At 37.0% G+C, this 15,390-nt stretch overlaps 1 protein-coding gene across 10 annotated transcripts in view; it reads left to right on the top strand.

The window, feature by feature from the left end:
- Positions 1-15,390, top strand: part of LOC109416850 (broad-complex core protein isoforms 1/2/3/4/5) — an 84,849-nt gene that overhangs the window by 13,324 nt on the left and 56,135 nt on the right. For 3 of the 10 annotated variants that reach the window (XR_009995897.1, XM_029872803.2, XM_029872804.2), the window contains exon 1: positions 5,062-7,312. The exons of 1 other annotated variant lie outside the window; for it this stretch is intronic. The gene's annotated coding sequence lies outside the window, so the exon portion shown is untranslated. Of the gene's footprint in view, positions 1-5,053; positions 7,313-15,390 lie in introns of those variants that run through there. 6 more of the 10 variants (XM_029872806.2, XM_029872807.2, XM_029872809.2 and 3 more) reach the window with 4 other exon arrangements.

The following is a 15,390-nucleotide window of genomic DNA, read 5'->3' on the forward strand; positions in this document are numbered from 1 at the left end:
GTAACACTACTTCCCAGATGAAACATGCCTACTATCAAGTACCATCAGGTGAGATTCGAATGAAATGGTAATTCACCCGAATATTTGACGCAGTGTTGCACAATGTCCATCGTTGCTTTGAACAGTCTGGAAAAAACGTTCTTAAATTGGAACCTGGTAGTCGCGGCCTTTCTGAAGAATTTACCGTGCGGTGAAGATCTGCTGCATCGTAAACCGGCCGTCAACGAAGCCAGTTGGATTAATTCACACGAATTCAATCGCTTTTAGTGTAGCACTTTGTAGGTTCTATTCGGTTTTTCCTTCCGTCAACTCCATCGGTAATTGTATGGTTTGCAAATACTAACTATTGACCGGTTTAGACAAATGATCCACATATCTGCTGGGCACATCTTGAAGAGTTTCGATGTGGTATCATCGTTATGAGCAGCTTTGTTGTGTTTAGGCTGCTGGATGACGATCCCCGTCGTCTGCTGTACTGACGTAGTCTTTTCCTCCTTTCTTGGTATGTTTTCCACGCCACCCAAGTGCTATTTCTTTTTCTTTCTGGCGTAGCTTACGCAGAGCCTGCCCAGCTTCTCGTCTCAGCTTCCCTAAGTCTTCTATGAGCACTGCCACATTTGATAAATGAAAGTTTGCTTTTCCCACATAATCCATTTGCATTTGTATATCGTGTGGCAGGTACGATGATACTCTATGCTCAAGAATGACAAGAATCGAACCCGTTGCCCACAGCATGGTATTGCTGAATACTCGTGCGTTTATATTTTTTCTGCTTCCACCTTTCAATCATCTAACGTTTGATCGTCAAGAAGCTCCTTTCTGGACGCCGTCTTCTTCTTGGCGTAATGTTCCAACCCTCATCATGTTCGTGCCGAATACCCATGGCTTCACAGCTGTGGCTATATCGGCACCAACATTTCAAAAGGGCGTAACTGCATTTTGAAACAAACCCCTCTTTCACATCTGTGGATCGTATTTCAATGCCGCCATGCAAATCACCGCCAGTATAGGAAAGAAGAGCAGTTTCTCTGTCTAGTAATGTTTGTGAATTTCGTGGGAAACTTTAAATATGACCCACAGATCTTAAAGAGTGGTTTGTTTCAAAATGCAGTTACGCCCTTTTGAAATGTTGGTGCCGAAATGGGCGATTGTTCTGTTCGGCTTAACAAATAATAAGTGAATTTTCTAACCGGGTATGGATATTTTCAAAATATGTATGGAAAACTTGTTTATTAGTTGAAATATTCATATGGGTTTCTTCTTGTTTCCTTCTTTTTTTCATTCAATGTTGAATGATTCTTTTCATTTCACCATTTTTCACTTTTTCAATGAATTATTCAGGGAAATTGTCGGATTACTTAAACGATTTTTGATTTCTTTATAATTATTTTTATTTGCTGTGACTCTCAAGAGAATTTGAAATTCCATATGATAAATTCTGTTTTACAACGTGACGTTTATTTTGGTTGCCCGCAAAATATTGAGTCCATAAGCATAACCTTTTAATGTATAATTCAAAAAATGTTCTGCTAACTTGTCACAGATAAAATTTCCAACATTACCACTAGTTCGACTCACCTCCAATAATCTAACCGTACCATACGTCCACGTGCTTCTGCCCAGCATCCCTCGGCTGAACCCTTCTCAAGTGCAGCAATTACCATCCGCACCCTATACGTGTAAAAGTGTCTTTTTTCCTCGCTTCAGCAGCCGCTCGCTATTCAATTTCAAAAGGGAAAACAGTGTAATAGGATGAAAAGCGCGCTGGTAAGCAAGGGTGATACAATTTTAAATAGTGGGATGATGCTGCTGCCCTATAGCTAGGACGAGAGCGAGAGAGAGGGAGCGCGCGCAAATAGAAGCATAAAATAAAAAAGGACCTCCGCCGCCACCACGCTCGGCTCCGGTGTGGGTCGCGCGGGGGTTTCGTGAAAATTATGTGTATAGTTACTAAATATTAACAATAATATGAATTTACGAACACAGAGGAAAAAAGTAGCGCTGTTGCTGTAATGTTCTATCGCTCTAGTTTTTTTTTGCGGGAAGAAAAGAGCGCTCGCTAAAGAGTATGTATACGATCAAATGTAAAATTGCGAATAATGCAGGGGTTGTTTTTTTATGTTTGAAAAATATTAAAATGTAGGTAAGAGTTATGATATGGGGAAACGAGGGAAAAGCTTTTCTATACATTCAAAGCACATATAACCGACCATAAAAAATCCGCGAGCTGAGGAAGTTTCGCAGGACTCGGTTTTCGCGTGTAGGCGGTGTTAGAAATAATAGCGTCTCTAATGTACAAGGCACTAATACTTCCGTTACTAGCCACCCCATACAGAATGGCATGATCATTGTTTTAGAAAGTAATGGTAGCTGATGAAGAATGAGAAAAAATCGAATCCAAATGGGTAGTAATGACTATCTATAACTTACTACCCAGCCCCTCTCCTATTGACCATTGCGAAACAATTATTCCGAAGGAGCTGCATGGAGTGTTGCGAATGTGCATAACAAGTGTCAACAACGATTCCACGAAGGGGGTTGCACGGTCAGTCTCTATCGGTAGGTAGAGCGAACCGCATCGCCCTACAATAGAAGCAAGATTAACTCGCATCGAATCAGCCACGAACCGCCACCCGTCTCCTTGAACGGTGGGTTTCGTTATAAGGGTATGCGGTATGAGGTTTTTCGAAGCGATAAGATACGAAAAGATAATTGAATCTTATTATGTTATTTCATAATATCGATACAAAATCTGATTTCACTCGGCAGTTTTTGAAACAAAATTGTGTTTTCTTCTTTATTTTTTGGAATTATTTCTTAATATATTTTTAAACAGATTGATACTATGGTTACCTGGATAAAAAAGTTCAATACAAATGCAATAAATTGTATTGTTACAAAACATCTTCTTCTTTACGGCTCTACGTCCCCACTGAGACTTGGCCTGCCACACTTCAACTTAGTGTTCTTTGAGCACTTCCACAGTTATTAATTGAAGGGCTTTCTTTGCCTGCCATTGCATGAATTTGTACATATATTGTGAGGCAAGTACAATGCCCAGGGAGTCGAGAAAATTTTGCCGACTAGAACGGGAATCGAACCCGCCGTCTCCGGATTGGCGATCCATAGCCTTAACCACTAGGCCCCGTAACAATTCATTGTCGAGGCCTTCCACATCGAGCTGATAGGCGAAGCACGAACAGTGAACATGCAGCGCGAATGTGGAGGAATCGACTCGGCTTGCAACGGCTTAGTGTGCAAACTTCGGAGCCGAACCACACGCACACACCAACAACAAACGACCGACCCCGAAAACGATCAACACGAAACAGCAGAACACATCATATAGCAGCGAAAGGGTGGTTAGTATTGCAACCACACTGATGGTGATCGATTGATGCATAAAATGTGGGTATCAAAGAAAATTGTGAATGTGAAAAATGTTTGTAAAAATACTATAATGAAACCACAATATAGTTATTTATGTAATGAGTTGCAAGAAGTTGATTTTTCAGCACGAGTCGTACATTTATCCAACGAGGCTTGCCGAGTTGGATAAATACTACGAGTGCTGAAAAAATCGAGTTTTGCAACGAGTTCCATACAAAATTTTATGCAATGATTTTTTCATAATGCAACCCATTTGAGTTGCATTATGTTCATAATGCAACTCAAATGAGTCGCATTATGAATATTTCTCAACTATTTTTCATTATGCAACTCATTTCAGTTGCATAATGAACCAGTTCGGAAAAATTGGCCATTATGATACCATAATGAGTTGTATAAAATATAAATTATGATACAGAATTGCATAAAATTTTTTACAGATCTGATGATGGCTGAAGTTGAGTAGGTGAAACGTTATGTATTATCGAGTTTTAGTGTGTGTTTTCACCGAAAATAATCAACAATCGTAATATATAAGATTCGACGGTAACGTAAACTCCACAAAAAGAAAAAAAATGAACAAACCTTGACCATTGCCGCATAAGTAAAGATAAGTATTGCTCTCATTTCAAAATTATTTTCATCAAAGTTTCTAAATATCATGAATGATGGTGTAAACAACATTGATTTCTTGAAATAATGATAATTGTTTTATTTTGGAACACCAGTTTGATAATTCCTAGTTAATAAAACAACAGTATAAATAATTTTCAGATGCGATATGTGAGTTAGGTTCTACCTTCGATATGTGGATTAATCTGCTTTGCGGCAGTTGCCAACATCCGAGCGATGAAATCAAAACAGAAAAAGTGTTGCCGTTCAGGCGGCTGTTCACTCTTCGCTTCTCTACCTATTTTCTCTGGCTCGTTGGTCTTCGGTGGCAGGTCATACCATCAACGTCAGCAAGACTAAATCATTGGGTGTAAATATAGCCAACTCTTTCAGCTTTACGGTAGCAGGGCAATCGGTGGATAAAGTTGAAAGTTTTCAATATTATGAACCACTCAATGGCCACAGATTTTCATCGAAAGATGCTTGCAGTATACAACACTTGCATGGTGACCTCAAAACTGAATCTCCAACACTGAACTCTCCGTTGTTGTTACCAATAGCCGATTCCGCAAAAGCGAAAATAGGACAGTGAACTGAAACGCTGCAGGAAATCGCAGCAAAGACAGGCTCGAAGGCTTATGGCAACCCAGCCTCCACAAAAACATAAAAGATTTGACCTGAATACAATTCAAGGCGATTGCGTGCAATTTCCAACGATGGAGATCCTCCACGTTGGAAATCTGCACAGATCTGCACCACCGTGAGCGCACAGGAGTGAATGCAAGTAAGTATTCAGCTAAATGGAGGGTCCATATAGCCGAGGCGGTAAACGCACGGGTATTCAGCATGACCATGCTGAGGGTGACGGGTTCGATTCCCAGTCAGTCCAGGATCTTTTCGTAATCTTCGTGCCTGCCACACGATATACACATGCAAAATGGTCATTGGCAGAGGAAACTCTCAGTTAAAAAAGTGCTCATAGAACACTAAGCTGAGAAGCAGGCTTTGTCCCAGTGAGGACATTACGCCAAGAAGAGGAGAGAGGAGGTATTTTGCCAAATGACCCGGAACACCCTGAACAATAAACGATATATTTGATTGATCTTTCATAAACATACTTATTCCCGATGCGCTGTGTAAAATTAGAGATTTCCAAACGGAGATTTTTCGCATGTTCTTTTCATAAGCGCATGATCATGGGTTCGATTCCCAGGCCCAACTTTCGTCAATTCCTCTTCCCCCCGAGAGAATCTGGTACTGACTCTGTTCTCAGTCCCCGCGACTCTAACGGACCCGGATTACGTGGGCATGAACGAACGGCTGCCCATAATTGACCTCAATGAACATCCTCGTGCTCATCATTTTACCATGATAGGGTAGAGAGTGAAAGCAGCACTACCATGTGCAGCATAGTTGTCCTATGTTAGTAGGGCGATTCTCACAGAACATGGGACAACTTGAACCGAATTTTGTTATGAGTCGTAACTGATGAAACGATTCAGTATATCGCATTCCCCTAATCCGTTATCCTTGCCGCGAATACGCGCGAGATGCAGACGGCGATACTGCCGCGCCGCGCCGCGACATCTGAGATGTATTCGTGGCTGTTTAGTGATGAAAGATCCGAAAAAATATAATTTTTGATACATATAGAATCATCACACACCACCCGCACTAGCCCGACGACGACACGTCACGGCTCTTCTCCGCTCGCGGTGCGGTGCTGCTGGCTGGTGGCGGCCGTATTTGCTATTTGGAATCCACTCCATTTATTCGCACAGGCACAAGCCGAATGCTGTATATCTGTGTGACTTTTTTTCTCGCTATGTTCGTATTTTTATTTTTATTTTTCGATGTAGAAAAACTGGGTGGATTTGTATTAGTGATGGTGTAAGGTCGGATGTTGATGGTTTGGGAAAACATCGGGAAAGCGGAAAGGAAAAGAAGTAGATTTTTTATGTAGCTGCTGGCTGCCGCTGATGCTGGCTGGTGGTGTACCACTCCTCGCTCGCGGATGCTGCTCTCCGGTCGGTACTTGGGAAAACCGAGCCTTGCGCGTATATAAAGCACACAGCGATATTAGTAATAATGTATATACATAAGGAAAAACAACACATTATTATGTACAATTTTCGTTTTTCCAATAGAGAAAAAATTGGTGTAGCAAATCAGCAAAAGATTTCTAACCGCCAAACTGAACATACACGCAATTACATCCGCGGTCTTAGTTCGTTAAGTTTTTAGTTCTATGGCTACAGTTTCCCCGTAAGAACATCTCAAATGCCAAATAATACTCACAAGGAAAGGATCAAATCATCTTATCAAACACTTATCAGGCAAATCATCGAACCGCGAATAGTCGTGAAATGTGAAATTTTCGTTGGATGATTATTTGTTTTGGAAGTGATCACGGTAACCGACAAGTGCAATCACATCACATTCAAAAATTCAAAAAGTGCGCTCCCGAGTCTAGGAACCTAGGAATTGCGCAAACCTAAGTGAACGCGCAAAAATTGATAAGACCGCCGAGGAACGGAAAAAAATTGAAGTAATTAGCTCGCCTCTCTCACCAAATTTCGGCAAAGAGAATCATCAGAGCTGTTTATATATGTGATATTACCCCCAAGAGTAGACGGCGAACGCGAAAAAACTATATACATTAAAAAAGGCAACTACACCATTCGCAAAATGTGAAAAAGTAAAAACGATTTTTTCGTCTTGACTGTGGTGGAAGTTTTCTATCCTTTTTTATTACTGCAGTACATGCTCTATTTTTCGCATTTTCGTACCACTGGTTACAATATTTAGTTTGTGCTCTGTGTGTCGGCATCGTCAGGAGAGTCGATGCATGAAGGAGAAAAAATGGCATCCGTAATACCTCATTTTTTGCATTTCTAAGTGACTCAAACTGACTGTGTTAATAATTTTACAGTGCAATTGATTCCGCGCTAATACGAGAGTGATACGATTGTTGCAGTTTTGTGTGTGCATAATTTACCCAAAATCAGGCTGCAGACCGTTGGAACCATGCAGATCAGTTTATCGGTGAGATAAGGTATGCAAAACACCTTCCAAAGTGCAACAACATGGAATACCAAAAGGAATCAAGTTGTTATTTTGACGGATGTTTACTGCTTGAAACAGTCGTGAATAGTGTTGCAAGAGTGCAGTGACATCACCATCCTACGCAGCAACCGACCAAGCCATGCGTGTGCCAAAATTCGTTGTATAACTATCAAAAAAAAAACGTTGGATACAAAGCAGCAAATTACCCGATAAAATCGGGGTGCGATAACCGTATACTTCACAGGTAAGACACCAGCATGTGTGGTCGTTATCTTCACTCAAACTAATATTTTTTCGGGCATAGTTTACTTACCCCTTTTTTGCACGAATAAAATTGATACCACGGGGGCTTTATCGCCGAGTCTTATCATTTTCGGCAACGTACATATTCGCCTAGCAGTATTCGGAAAGTTTCGAACAACTATGTGTGTACAACTGTTTGTCAATGACATCGTGTGCCCAAGTGGCTAGCTTTCTTATTAGACAGCCTGAATATTATTGAATTCTTGTTTGTCTTTTTCTAAAGGTAAATTCAGCAGTATCTCTGGAGCTGTGACAAACAAGTACGTAATATAAAAGATCGCAAGCCACATTATTTCAAAGTACTCGATGGAGACGTTCTTTGTCAATTGATATATGCAATGGTAAACAATCTTAAAATAACTCTACTCATCGAACATCTTTGTGAAAATCATTGTAAAATCAAGTCATAAAATAGGATAATTTTCAATATCTTTTAACATATTTTCTCAATATTTTTTTTCCGTAACAGAATTTATGAAAAACAATTTTTGCGTGCATTTGGTTTTGACTAATTCTAGGTATGGACCTCAAATGGAATCGCTCAAGTAATTTCCGTTCAGTCCATGATTTTTCCTTGACCGGAATGGTCAAGGAACTCAACACAGTAAGCCCCATTTGATTTGTTTCTTCTCATACTGGGGTCAAGAAAAATCTTCTTGATCGATTCCTTGCCTAAATTTTCCACGCATGAATATAGGCCTAGTAATTTCATGCGATCTGCGTACTGCCCATAAAAATGTAATCAACAGCAGATCTGTTTCAAAGAAAAAAGTATAAAAACAGTATGAATATTTTGCTGTATCGTAATTAATGTAATTTTCTTTTATGTTCATTTACAAGGGCAAAACAGTAGGTGAACAATTGTAGTTCACGAATAAGCATCATGAAGTTGTTAAAATAACAGGTTTCTTTCTTTTCACTTTTAATATGCAACTAACCTTGCTAAATGATATCCATAATTAAACGAAACAGGTAGAATCTAGAATCAAAAAAATGCTTGACATATCTTTTGAAATTCACATGCTTTTGGGAGACTAAACATAGACAAAAATAAATAATGTTAATCTATATATATAAAAATGCAGTGGCATACGTGGGACCGCGCATAACTTGCGAACGGATGGTCCGATTTGGGTAGTCTAGGTTTTTTTCTGTTAGTTTTCACCCAAGGAAGGTTTATGAGGCAAAAAACATGGGCAAAAAGAGAGTTTTTGCAAATCGGGTTTTTATACATTTTGAACGGGGACTTGGGCTTGACTAGGGACTTGAAACGTCAAAAAACGCAGTAGGCAAGACAAAGTTTGTCGGGTACAGCTAGTTTTAAATATAAACACATGCTTGTTAAAATATAATGGTTCTTATAAAAGCGACGAAAAATTTAGAAAACTTTTTTATTTTTATTCTTTTCTTAACTTTCTTAAATTATTCATTTTTTTTCTTTCTGACTGTCCCAGAATACTTTGTATAGCCATTATTGTGGTGGTTTGGAAACTTTTGAATTCGTTGCAGCACCGCAACCTAGATTTGATTCATTGGTATTGTGTTGAACTTTTTCCAAGCTCAAAATTTAGTATTTTGACGGTTTGTCTACTTTTTAGGTGATTTTCGTAACTTTTAATGTAGAACTCAATCGAGCCGAGCATGAATCAAGATGATCGGTTAATCCATTCGTGAGCTTTATTTTCTCAAAAGGAATTATGAATATGTTTAGCTTCTTCTTCATGCTGGCGTTACATACCAATTAGAAAAGAGCTTGCTTTGGTGCTTCTCTCTATTTATTGAGCCGCCCTTCCACAATTATTAAGTGAAAGCTTTCTTCGTATTCGTGTATCGTATGACAGGGTACGATGATATTCTATGCCCACGGTAGTCAATAATATTGTCATTACGAAAACGTGCAGAACTGACTAGAGCTTCCCGTTATCAATGGCATAGTATTACTTACTCTTTGGTAAGATAAAAAAAAATCATATAAAAAGTAATGAAAACAATTGTTTTGTCACGCATTTTCTCCCCTAAACCTGTGCAACTATATGTTTATTGCACAAATGTCCCAAATGGTGAATATCGTGCCTCTGTAGCCAGTTTTCTGATGATAATATGTTTGCAGATGTTTGGTACTTTTGCGACAGTTTATAGGTGGTGGACGCGCCAGGTGTAACTTTTTTTATTTATTATTGTATGATGCGTCCTGTTTTTTTTAACTTGTTATTTATCGTGTAAAAAACAAATAAACAAAACGCTCTATTCCAAATTATCATACAGAAGCTACAATATTATATGCACTTTTATGCATATAATGCTCTACATTCACCTGTGATTACAATGAAAGGTTTTTCAGATAATGCACGTAAGTTATAACTCACATCCCTGTAGGCTACTTGCTCTGTATAATAAAACATTTTTGTTTATTTTTTTTTTTTCATTAGAACCTTGATTATGCATTTGAACCTTGGTTATACATTAATGTAGCTTTTCTGAACATTAATCAGTAAAAAAAGATTAATTTCCAGATAAAATAGTCATTTATCGTGATCGATTAGGTAACTTCAAAGGAAATTGCCTACCTTCAGGCGTTTAGAGGGGCATTTTAAATATTTGGTTTTGCGGAGCGGACCTGGTGTGATGGTTAGAACACTTGACTATCACGCCGAGGACCTGGGATCGAATCCCACTCCCGACAAACTCGCAAAATGTGAGTTCTTCCTTCGGAAGGGAAGTAAAGCGTGGGTCCCGAGATGAACTAGCCTAGGGCTAAAAATCTCGTTAATACAGATAAAAAAAAAATTGGTTTTGCCTTTTAACAGTCACATCACTAGTTGTATCAATTTTGACGCGTTATTCGGGTGTAGAAGAATAAAATTAAGCTGAAAGTCTAGCACTTGAGAGGTTTTGTGTAACATTTCACTCACAATACAAAAACATTTTTATAAATATCGCATTTTTTTGAAATTTTTTACCTTTTTTTTCTTCTTATTTGAAAAACTGATCATGAATTTATCTGAGTTAAGATAAAGTTATATAGTTTGTCGAACTTTTGAAGTTTCTATCAGAAAGTTAACATGACTTGATATCATTTTAAATCTGAATCATGATATACTTTATTTTTTTTTCGTTCAAATATTTTCAAACTACTGTACAACGGCAACGATTGATTTCGTTCTCTTTGTTATCATTCGGGCAAACTTTCGTAATTGAAAAATACAAAAATAATTCTTTTGTTTTGAATAGGATAAAACTGTGGCATATGGCTTCTATTAGTAAGTTGATTCATTGTGTAAAATATTTGAGTTTTAGAAAAGTTAATATTTTGACTACATTTTTCTTACAAATACTGTAAAATGGCAAAACTTTGATTATCTTTAAATATATTCCCAGGAATAATTCAGTATTTTTAAACAAGTCCTGGAATTTCATTTAACACATCCCACACATGTTGTACATAATAAAAAGATTTTTTTTTTTGTTAAACTAAGAGTTACATAAACGTATGTGGAACATGCGTGTGCACTTGGGTTGCATATTTACCGTTCTCAGCATTCAATTCATCCACTCATAATTATAGCACACAACTACTACGTAAAAAAACACGATACATACAATTTTCATTAAAAATCCGCAACACATACAACATTTTCAAGATAATTTGATTGCGTTTGATTTCTGTTAAAAGTCTCTAATTTGATTAACAGAATTTCAATAATCATTGCTTATTTCAGCCAGATTGAAAGCCATGATTATCTACCTATCTACATGGTAATCTAAAGATTACCTTGGTGGTCACAATGTTTACATAGGATAATATTTACGCAGCGGTTTACGCTGTTTAGTGAATCGCCCTAGCGACATTTTAATGGAATCCGGAAAAAGTGATCACTTCACAGGCGTCCTTTCAGGCCTGACAATAGCTTTTTTTTATAATATCAAAATAAATTATGGATTGGTTACTTATTGCTATGATATTAGTTTTGATGGGGTTGACATTGGCGCAATGGAGTAAAATAATTTTCATGGTCACGCAAGTCACACAGCATCGCTCAAATGCCTAAAGAAGCACAAGTACAATCATTCATTTCTTCTAGCATCTGCAGAACTAAAATAACAATGAAAACAATCAGTCTGCTATGGTGATAGACCGCACCGCGTTATTTTCTATCTTCTTTGTTCCACATGTTTGCCAAATTGCACTTTAAATAAAAGTGTTTGTTATCAGCCACCAAAAAAGTACGATTAAGCATAGGCATCGGGGAACAAAGTGAGAGGTAACACTGAATTGCCAAATGCTGATAAGATTAAGCGTGTATTCGAGGTTTCAACTAGCAAAATCTCCAACTAATGGTGTACACTATGTAATTCTTTCCACATGTATATTTACCGCACTGTCGTTTTCGACAAATGTTTTATGATTTATTGATTATGTACTCAAAATATGGCAAATACCACCTCACCTAGCAAGAACACTATCAACTTATGTGATTAGCGTAGTGTCATAAAGATTAGAACGCTATTTTCAGTGCTTACGTTTTTCGAATCCAATTAAAAGATAAGACCTTTTATAACCAAAAATTGGGCATACGAACAGACGAAACTTAAGTTGAAATGTTTTGCAACACTTAGTGGCGTGTAATTAACTCAAATGTTTCATCAACTATAAGATAGCATTATAAAATAATATAAATGTTGACTTCTTCTTTGGCATTCCAGATCCCCATCGCATTTCAGTACATATAAAAAGAAACTAATCTTTTTTGCTTCAAGTTTGCTGTTATGGGTACGGTTGTATCACGTGCCGAGCAGAAGAGAACATCAATAGTACAATAAAATATGTTATTTTGGCATAATAACTGTTTAATGGAAACAGTATTTTTTGTATTAATAACATATCTTATTATGTTATAAGCTTGTCTGTCATAAGCGACAAAATAACAAAAATCATAACAAAAAATGTTCCTGGAAGACCAATTCAATAACATTTTTTGTTAGATTCAATAACAACTTAATAACAATGAATTTTGTTGTGGATTTGGAGATTTGTTATTGTTGTGTTATAGTTCATCACATATTTGTACATTTTCTATAAGCAGAATAATAACAAAACTTAGTCTACAACAAAGTATATTGTTGAAATGTTATTTAGTAGATGAATCTCAATAACTTGATCATAACAAAATAAGATTGCCCTACAAAACGTTTTATGAAAAAGTAATACTTTGATAAGTATTAATAATTAATAAATAATAACAAGTTCAATATTAGGTATTTATAAATAATAAATAATATGCAATTATGCAAACGAATAGCCTCTGATGTCCTGAAAAACTTTGCCGAAGTCCTCAAAGCGATCCGAGTCTTGTTGCAAAAGTAATAACCTACTGATCGTATGAGTGTATTTAACGTTTAAGGTGTCAGGCCATTCGGCCGAAGGTCATTAGGCCGAATGGTCATTAGGCCGAATAGTCATTGGGTCTTCTTCTTGCCGTTACGTCCCCACTGAGGCCAAGCCTGCTTCTCAGCACAGTTATTAACTGAGAGGTTCCTCTGCAAATGACCATTTTGCATGTGTTTATTGTGTGACAGGCACGAAGATACTTTATTGATGCTGAATCTACAGATATTTTACCCATGATTTTTTCCTTATTTTAAACATAGGCTGTTCTTTCTAGTATCATTGCTAAAATAGTTTTTGACGCTGAAACTGCTAATATTCAATTCATATTTTTTTCCTTCTTTAAAACATAGGCTATTCTTCCTAGTTTCATTGTTAAACTAGTTTTTGGCAAAAATTGTTGGAAAAGGTAAAAACAACATATCCCTTTACAGGCTCATAACGGCTGACTTTCAATTCGTCCTGATGACAATTCGGCCTAGTGACCATTCGGCCTAATGACCTTCGGCCTAATGACCCAGCATCAACATTTAACATGTAAAGGAATATCATCACTAATAAAATCACAATTCTTGTCCAGAATTGTCAAGAGAATATCTTTTTCCACATGCATCGGATCGCTTTTTCGGCAAATCCTTGTCAATACTTTGACAAAAGCGGTTATATGGTAAAGGACAATTTTAGGCAACTTTCAAGAAAAATACAAAAAAGTATGTTTTCCCATGTAAAATCCCATAAAAATTTCAATCGCGATGCGCAAGATGTAGGCTAAACCACACGGTGTCAAAATTTCGATTATTATCGAACTTGCGTGTACTTCGGATTTTTCTTCACATAATGTCAGAGCTATGGCTAAATAGTAAATGGAGAGTTTGAAAATATTCCATCGCGGAAATTTTGGTTTAGATAAGTTTTTGAGTTTTTTCCAAGCTAAAAATCAATAAATATTATTTTAGCCTAAAATAGGCCCCATACAAAATGTATGGAAAAATTTTCGCCGATAAAATATTTTCTAGTCTTCCGATTATGAATATGATTATGAATACTAATCATTTTTGAAGAAAAATACGAGGTACATGAAAGTTCGATAATATCATGCCCAAATTTTGCACAGTTGTTTGAGACCTCAAAGAGCATCTAAAAAACTTTGATCTAATTGAATTTGATCAATTTAAAAAAATTTATACAACGTTCACCCATCCTAATTCTCAACTAATAAATAATTATATTGACGTCAAAACCTTTCTAATATCATAACCAATTAATAGCCAAATTGTGGCTCTTACTGATGATGGGTCTTGAACTCACTGTAGTTCGGATACCTCAAGCCAGTGAAGCTCCTTCTTCTATGGGATGATAAAAACCTGTCACATGGCGACCGTGACAGTACCATGATTCCTATACATGTTTGCTTGAGCTTGACTGGCACTCACAAGGAATCAATGAGATAACTGCTTGGGACTAACAAGCATCTTCAATGTGAGAGCGTTGGTGGTCTTCTATTTTTAGGCGAGAATGTGGAGAATATATATGTGGAGTATATATGAATATACAAAGTCGTAGGGAAGAACCTTCTGTATGTGAATCAGAAGCGTCTTCTTAACATGTTTGCCCAGAAAATCGTTTTTTAATTCTTATTTTATCATAAATTCTATCTTAAAAAAAAAAAAAAAAAAAACACTACACCGTCTTCAGTCAGAGAGGCTGTACAGACTGAACATTACATACACGAGACAACGGACAACACACATAACAACCAGTGACCCAATGGAGAACTTTCCGTTTGGCGAAAAGTTTTCCCCGACTGAAGTGGGAATCGAACCCGCACTCCGAGGCGTTTCGTAAGCCTCTGGCTGAAGACGGTGTAGTGTATTTAAAAAATAGAATTTATGATAAAATAAGAATTAAAAAACGATTTTCTGGGCAAACTTGTTAAGGAGACGCTTCTGATTCATATACAGAAGGTTCTTCCCTACTACTTTGTATATTCATATATACTTGTGAAAACAAAACAAAGACCGCTCAAATTAGTCCTACTTTTTATAAACTATGCGAGGTCTCAAGTAAGTAATTGAATTTTATCATCAACATTGCTAGACACAAAAAAGCATTTTATTTTTCACGGAATCTTCGCAATTTAATATAATTTGATTATGTTCACTTCAAGTATTCCACGTGTAAACAAAGTTGATTGCTTCTACTCGCTTAAGTTGGTAGAAAATAAACGAGTTGATTCTAACTCCCCGTCAATTTATCACGAAATCAAAACTTATAGAATATTAAAAGAAAGTATATATAGATGCATAATTTTGAGTTGCAGCGGAAAAATTCAAATAACCACTGAATCAAAATTTAACCATCGAGCAACAATAACGATAATTTCGTGACCTGCATTTGTCGTAACATAAGTTTGTCCCTACTTGAACAGATTATGATAGGGATTGTAAACCACGATTTAAGTGATTTTTAGGCCTTGCATTGTATTTTTCAAGCGGTAACTTTGGGTCGGTAAACACTGCAATGCTGTTGAAGATCTACCTTAAAACTGGTTCGATTTTGAGTTAGTAATAATCAATTATTGACGAGTTGAAAAGAACGCAACAAATTCAGTTACCAATTGGCTTCTTTAACGG

Source organism: Aedes albopictus, unplaced genomic scaffold (assembly GCF_035046485.1).
Source record: "Aedes albopictus strain Foshan unplaced genomic scaffold, AalbF5 HiC_scaffold_61, whole genome shotgun sequence".
Classification (NCBI taxonomy): domain Eukaryota; kingdom Metazoa; phylum Arthropoda; class Insecta; order Diptera; family Culicidae; genus Aedes; species Aedes albopictus.